Below are 7,387 nucleotides of genomic sequence, written 5' to 3'. Positions count from 1 at the left end.
TGGGATGAAGCGATGATGGTGGTGACTGTGTCTGGGACTTGGTTAGTGAGGACAGTATTAGTCTCATTACTAGACACTACACTAGACTCATTTTTAGTAACTGTTATGTTAAACTGTTGTTTTGAGCTCAGTGTTATGCCAGTACCTTGTCATTTCTGCGTACGACTAATAATACTGAAATGTAAATTTGTACGTATTCAGCATGTTAAACGTCATAAAGAAACAGTAAAAATAAAAGCGAAACACAACTTTAAAATGTGTTACAAAATATTTCCTGATTATCCAACCTGCCCTCGCTGCACAACTGAACCAGCCATGTTATCACATTCATTCTGGTTTTGACTTTTGGGAAAAAGTCTTTAGGCGCTTTTCTGTTATTTTCTCTATTCCAATAGACCTCAGCCCCTTAACAGTATTGTTTGGTATTTTGCCAGAACCTGTTAATTTAAATACATTACAGGCTGATAGTGTAGCCTTTGCAACTTCACTGGCCAGGGCGACTTATCGTTTTGAATTGGAAGACAGGAGACAACTAACCCCCCCCATTTATTGTTAGTATTCAGAACATTAACAATTTGAGTAATGGGTCGTGTCACCACGTAATGGTTCTGCTGGTAACCCAAAATAATACTGGCTAGACATACTTTTAACTTGCTAGCTAATGTAATTGACTTGTTATTTATTTTGCTTGATATCCGAAATAATCTACAGGGACTCTATTATTTGCAGATGAGTACCAGAAGTTTGGACCACAAAAGCATGCATGCGCAGTAACGTTTGTTTATGTTGTTGCTTTGAAACCGTGTGATTTCAGGGGAGTAAACTGTTTAATATGTTATAATCTATTGAGACTGACAGATGTGTTTTGAAAGAGAGAGAGCGAGAGAGAGAGAGAGAGAGAGAGAGAGAGAAAGATACAGTATATATAGAGACAGGCATAACGATTGGGGCATTATGATCTGGCTGGGAAAGACACTGCCAGACAGGTAGTCTAATCCAAACAGTTGTGTCCGTAGAGCGTGCGTGTGTGTCATAGGCAGTCTGTCCCAGTTGGCCAAGGCTGCAAAGGTGAATCATGGGAATGAGGAAGATGCTGTGAGATTATTGGATTTTCCTTAGTGCTTCTCTTCAATTTGCTTTAATAAACCAGCCTGTGCTGAAGATGCTATAAGAAACTCACTGTCTCATACACAATTTTATACATATAAGAAACCTTTATTAAAAAGCGTCAAATGTTTCAGGAAGGTAAATATAGCTTTTTATTTGGGCAGCTCAAATAGGGAGCGCTGCTTCCTTACAAATAATAAAACATATTTGAAAAGAATGTTGGTGCTGATGGCTAAACATTCAGAATTGCATTTTATAGTTACATTTTTTAGGGTTGTTAAAAAAATGAACCCAGCCTTAGCTAGTAAATATTGCATCACGTTATCACACCATATTATAACTGGCTTTCTTGTGCTTTGGGCCAAGAATATTTGATATCTGTAAATGACTTTGATTACTATGATTTTTCCCCATATTAGCTTTACACTAAACATGTACAATTATCAATGAATTATTTATAAATTATTTTATTGTTTAATAAATATGCATGTATTGTATACAGTATGTACTGTACATTTAGGGCATGAAACATTAAAAAACGCTAACACGTTTGACAAGATGTGAAATGCTAGAATTCTTATCTCTGTGCATTATAATTATGAGTGATAACTGGCAGCATGTACGGTATTTGTGTTATTTCTGTAAAAACCTATTTTGTATGCTGCATGAGAGTGGGGGTGTGCATGTGTGTGAAATGTGTTATATGAAAGGCCTAACAAAGCAGTGATGACAGTAATTAACTAAATGAGATAAAAATTTCACCAGAGGGAAGAGACTTTCTCCCTTAGCAGCTTAAGAGAGGTGTGATATACACCCAATGTGGTCTTTAAATCAGGTGTGTGAGTACAGTAAATGTGTGATTGACACACAGATACACACATCTGTCCTCCAGTGATTCTCCTTCAGTTAAGAACCAAAGGTTTGTGCTTAAACGAAAAAAACGCATTTTTCATTTTTGTCCTGTGATACATTAATCACATATACTTCATTTACTATTCATGTGGAGGCATATCATTGTACAGTTTGACCTCAGCATATGGCATGAGTTTAACACACATCTTTTTATCTGTATTACTGAGGATCTTTTATATGGTTTAAAATAACTGCATTTATTATAGTCTACTACAACCGCTCTACCCCAAAGCCGACCCACACAGATCCATTTATACAGATATTCAAAATGACGTATCAGCAATGATTTTTCTACTATTATTCTAATAATCCAAAATTTGTCCATTATGTACGTATTATAACCAAACCACACACAAAGTAATTTAGCTCAGACACACTTCTTGGTCTCAAACACACAAGCGTACCTGCTAATCCCCTGTAACAACTCACACCCGCCGCCTCAGAGCAACGGCTAAAATAAGAATCAGAGTCTTATGATCTCATTGCCAATCCAAGCACCCATGTAAAGTCTCGGGGGAACGCACCGCCAGAGAAGGAGTGAGAGAGGTAGCAAGGGGGCTGTCAGGTGGTCCAACTCACACTAGAAAGACTAGATTTTCTCTGGGTATGACAATCCAGGTTTTACACTCGTTAAAGGGATAGTTCACACAAAAATGAAAATTCTGTCATTATTTACTCATCCTCGAATTGTTCCAAATCTGTGTAAATTTCTTGGCCACCATTGACTACCATAGTAGGGAAAATTACAATAGTAGTCAAAAGTGCCCCAGAACTGTTTGCTTTCTTACATTCCTCAAAATATCTTCTTTTGTGTTGAACAGAACAAAGAAATTTATATAAAGCAATTTTTCCTACTATGGTTGTTAATGGTGGCCGAGAACTATTTGGTTACAAGCATTCTTCTAAATATCTTTCTCTGTGTTCATCCACACAAAGACATTTACACGGATTTGGAGCAACTTTAGGGTGAGTAAATGGTGACAGAATTTTCAGTTTTGGGTGAACTGTTCCTTTAACACATTAGAAAAAAATAATGCTTTGTTCGAGATGAGATGGAATGAAACATCAGCAATTGAATGGATGGATATCAGGAATAAAATGTGACCAGAGAGTGTATAAGATTCCAAAACTAGATCAAACTAGATCTTTTTGATGTGCGCCATCAATACGATTTAGGGGCCTCTAAACCTAAATGTGTTTCTTTTAACTTATATAATACTGGATATTGTATAGCAATATCATTAATATTATACACAAGTGGTCATTGTTGTGACAATTCACATTTAAACTAAAAACAATCAATACCCTGAGAAACAGAAGGACTCATCAAATAGCTTCTTTAAAAGAAATGAGCTTGTTTGTTTTTCACAAGTTTTAATAGTTCTGGGCGCAATAATATAGAAACTTTCCTGAGACCTAATGGTGCTTTCAAAATGAAATTCAGACATTAAACAGTAGTTACCCTGTTTGTTCAGTGGAATTAAAATATCACAAAAACTTACATTTACGCATTTGGCAGATGCATTCAAGCTATACATTTTTTATCAAGATGGGAACTAACAGGTGTAACAATGCAAAATCAAAATATTTTCAAATATCCCATGGGCTACACCAACCCACAAATGTACAGGTATTCCAATTCATATCAGATCATGAATGTCAAGACCTTTTCTTAAAAGCTGTCCAGTTGACATTTTAAAAATAAAAAAGTAAAAGAAAAATCCGTAGGGTGGCTTTAATGTTAATAACTGATCTGCAATTGTGCACGTCATTTCATTAGTGGTAGACACGCCAACGGCAAGTAAACCCCCCGCACACACACACGCATGCTAACACTCCAACATTAAAACGCTGGCGACCAGACAGAATGTAACCGAGTGAGTGTTGGTTTCACGGTTGAATAAGTCAGCGCTCGTGTGTATGAGTCAGAGAGCAGATACACACAGGTTGTGTCATGTTTGGTGTTTAAGGGAGAGAGTCTGTGTGATCTTTACAAGATGGGGGCAAACGAAGACGTTATTACACATCGGCGTGAAGGTGGAGAGAGAAAAATTTGCGTCTGTGAAGGAGTTCCCTGCTCTCTCAATGTTGATCTGGAATGCTCAGGTCTGTCGAAGTCAGATTTATTGTTATTTATAGCACGCTGCAAAAGCAAGAAGTAAAAAAACATTGTTCCTTCAGGGAACCACAGCGCACTGAAATCGGGTCAATATTTCATGCGCATGTTTTCATTATTGTTAAGCAGCCAAGTAATAAGCAGGATAATTCACAGTCAGCCTGTCGTTTTCCGAAAATAAAGCCAGATTAACTTTATGCCTTAAACACATGACTGTGCCATTAAGAGTTGTACCTGAGGCCCATAAAATGCAGTTAACTCGAAATTCAGCTCAGTGTGTGGCTGGAGAAAATCTCTAGGCCAACAATATGTAACCCTGCCTGTGAAAACCTAGCTCCAGTCATTTTTGTGATTTACTGTTTTCTACATGAAATCAATATAAACAATAATGTAAAGAACATTCTGTGAAAATAACCTTGGTATCTGTAATATTAACCGAGTAAAGCCACGTCAAAGATTGAAATCATAGCGCCATTAATGCTTGAAATCAAACTTTGATGTTCATTATCTCGAAATGTTAGATTCTAAGACTTTAACCTGGTTTTCACAGGCAAGGTCACATTTCTTCTTCCTGTTCAACCTTACATCCTCTCTCTCTCTCTCTCTCTCTCTCTCTCTCTCTGTCCCCTTTCTCCTCCCCCCTGTTGTGACAGTGTGTCGGGACCGCTGACACAAACGCAGAATGACAGAACATTCCTGGAATTGAAAGGGCACCGTGAGAACCGCAGGACCCACCACTGAGATGACAAACATCCACACGTGACTCTGCACATGAAGGCAGGCACACGCTCACCTGTCATCTCTACACAACACACTCGCAGACACACACTACTGGACCACCTGTCCTTGCTACCTCACAGCCTCACGGGCGAATTTACCATGATAAGCAACCAAGAGAAACACACAATAATGGATGTAGGCGGGATTAGATGAATATAACATCCTAAGTATGTAAATATTAATCAAGAGTTGAGTAAATCAGTCCTCCCCTTAAATAATCTCGGATGTTTCAGATCTACTGACCACATATCAGTACAACCAAAAAAATAAAGCACAGTGAATGTAACCAAACAGTTCTTGGCCACCATTGACTACCATTGTTGGAAAAGTGAAAATGGTAGTCAAAAGTGCTCAGAACTGTTTGCTGTCCTTACATTCTTCAAAATATCTTCTTTTGTGTTCAACAGAACATTTATAAAGCAAATTTTCCTACTATGGTAGTCAATGGGGTCCAAGAACGGTTTGGTTACAAGCATTCTTCTAAATATCTTTGTGTTCAAAATAATAAAGCACATAACAATCATATGAAAACCCTTTGGAACACTAAACTCAAACACAACCGTTTAAAGTGCAACAAAGTGCAAAGTGTTATTTGGCCTTAAAGAGAAATGAAAATTGAGAGTGAGTGAGAGAGATAGAGAGAGAGAGAGAGAGAGAGAGGTGAAATGGAAGGGCGATTGAACACACGCAGGAGCGGTGCTGTGAATGATAAGAGTTATGAAGACCAGAAAGATTAAGGAAATGATGCAATCTAGGTGAGAATAGATTGGTGTAATGAATTATCAGAGAGATGAATGAGCGTGTAAGGATGGAGGGACAAGCCTTTTAGCTCCTCGGCTGTGTCATTTATGAGGACAATAGACCTTAAGTCAAAGATGATGACATCATATTTCCTGACAACTGCAAGGTTATGGGTTCAATTCCCAGAGAACACATACAGGCCTACTAATAAAATAAGTTGCATCGGATAAAAGCATCTGCCAGATGAATAAATGTGAATTTAATTTCACGCAAATGGCTTATAAGGGCCCAATATTGCGTTCAGTAGGTTGTACTGACTTAAGATTCAATGTCATTTAATTTCTCAATCCAGTTTAACAAAGTTTTTTGTACTCTGGAATTTATTTTAAAGACACATTTCCAGAGTTTCAAGAGCTGAACAACACAACAACAATATCTGTATATCCCCCATCATTTTTAATAAGAGAACTAGTAGAATAAATACCACTTTAAGATCCAATCTAAAATGATGCTTGTTGATTGTCAGCTTTATGCACGATATCTGAGTGTTCTTTGTTGACAACCCATAATAAAAGAATAACCACTATATTTTATAGAACCACTTCAGCTAACCACAATAAATTACAAACCACCACCACCTCCATCATTTATCATTTATAACACTGCATTAAACCAAAGCCACTATATTCTGCTGTCTTCATTTATTCTAATTCACAGTTTTTCTCTTTGTTCCTTTTATCTGACCTATTTCTTTCCGAAGATGATGCTTCTTTTGCTTCTCCATTAAAGGAGTTTTCTTCTCTATCCGATGCTGTCCGCTCTTGTTTTTTTTATTCTACTCACTACTGTTTTCTTTCATACTCATACTGTACATCCCCGTCATGTTCACAAATTTATTTAGCACTGCCTTTGACTGAGCCTAAAGTCAGATTGCACATGTATTGTCTTCAGTATGTTTTCTCATCTGCACTACGTTTACACTCTTTAGTCTTTTTTAATTGATGCTTTCTAAATGTCAGTTTGACTGAGTGGAGTTTTGTGTTTTAGAAACAAAACATCAGGGCCCATTTTCATGAAAAACCTTAGCACACAGAGTTGACAAAATTACAGAAAAGATCCTAGTAAAGAAAAAAAGTAATTCATGAAGCATCTTAACCCTTAAAAGAGCTCTTAAGGTCCAAAATGTTAGGAGCAGCGAGGAGGACCTTTAAGAGACTTAGCAGCAGAGAAAATGGACGAAACACGAAAAGTGAGAAGAAATGTGTTGCAATGCATGACAATTTCCATATTACTTTAAAGGTTTATTTGATTTTTTATTGTTTTTGTGTGTGTTCAACTTTGGTTTATCTTGGTTTTCTTGTATAGCTGCTTTGATGCAATGCAAATTGTAAACGTGCTATAAAATAAAATGACATTGAATTGAATGACAGTGACACAATAAGATAAGACACAACACATTAGATCGTGCAGGGCTCATGTTTGTGACCGATCCTATTAGAGACACGCTAACATCTCCAAGACAGCGCAGAAATGCCATAGCGCCAGAAATAGAAGAAATCACTACATGAACATATTTAGCAACTGCAGAAATGTATGCAGGAGAGATGATTTGGTTCTGTCACAACCTTCTATAGTGATCACAAAACAATTACAGCACTTACAGAAACTTATTGTGTCACTGTTCATTTTCTATCAAATACGTTGACATTAACAGCATGGTAAATAAAAAAA

This window comes from Triplophysa rosa, linkage group LG1, assembly GCF_024868665.1.
Source record: "Triplophysa rosa linkage group LG1, Trosa_1v2, whole genome shotgun sequence".
NCBI classification, from domain to species: Eukaryota; Metazoa; Chordata; class Actinopteri; order Cypriniformes; family Nemacheilidae; genus Triplophysa; species Triplophysa rosa.
This window is presented reverse-complemented; position numbering follows the sequence as displayed.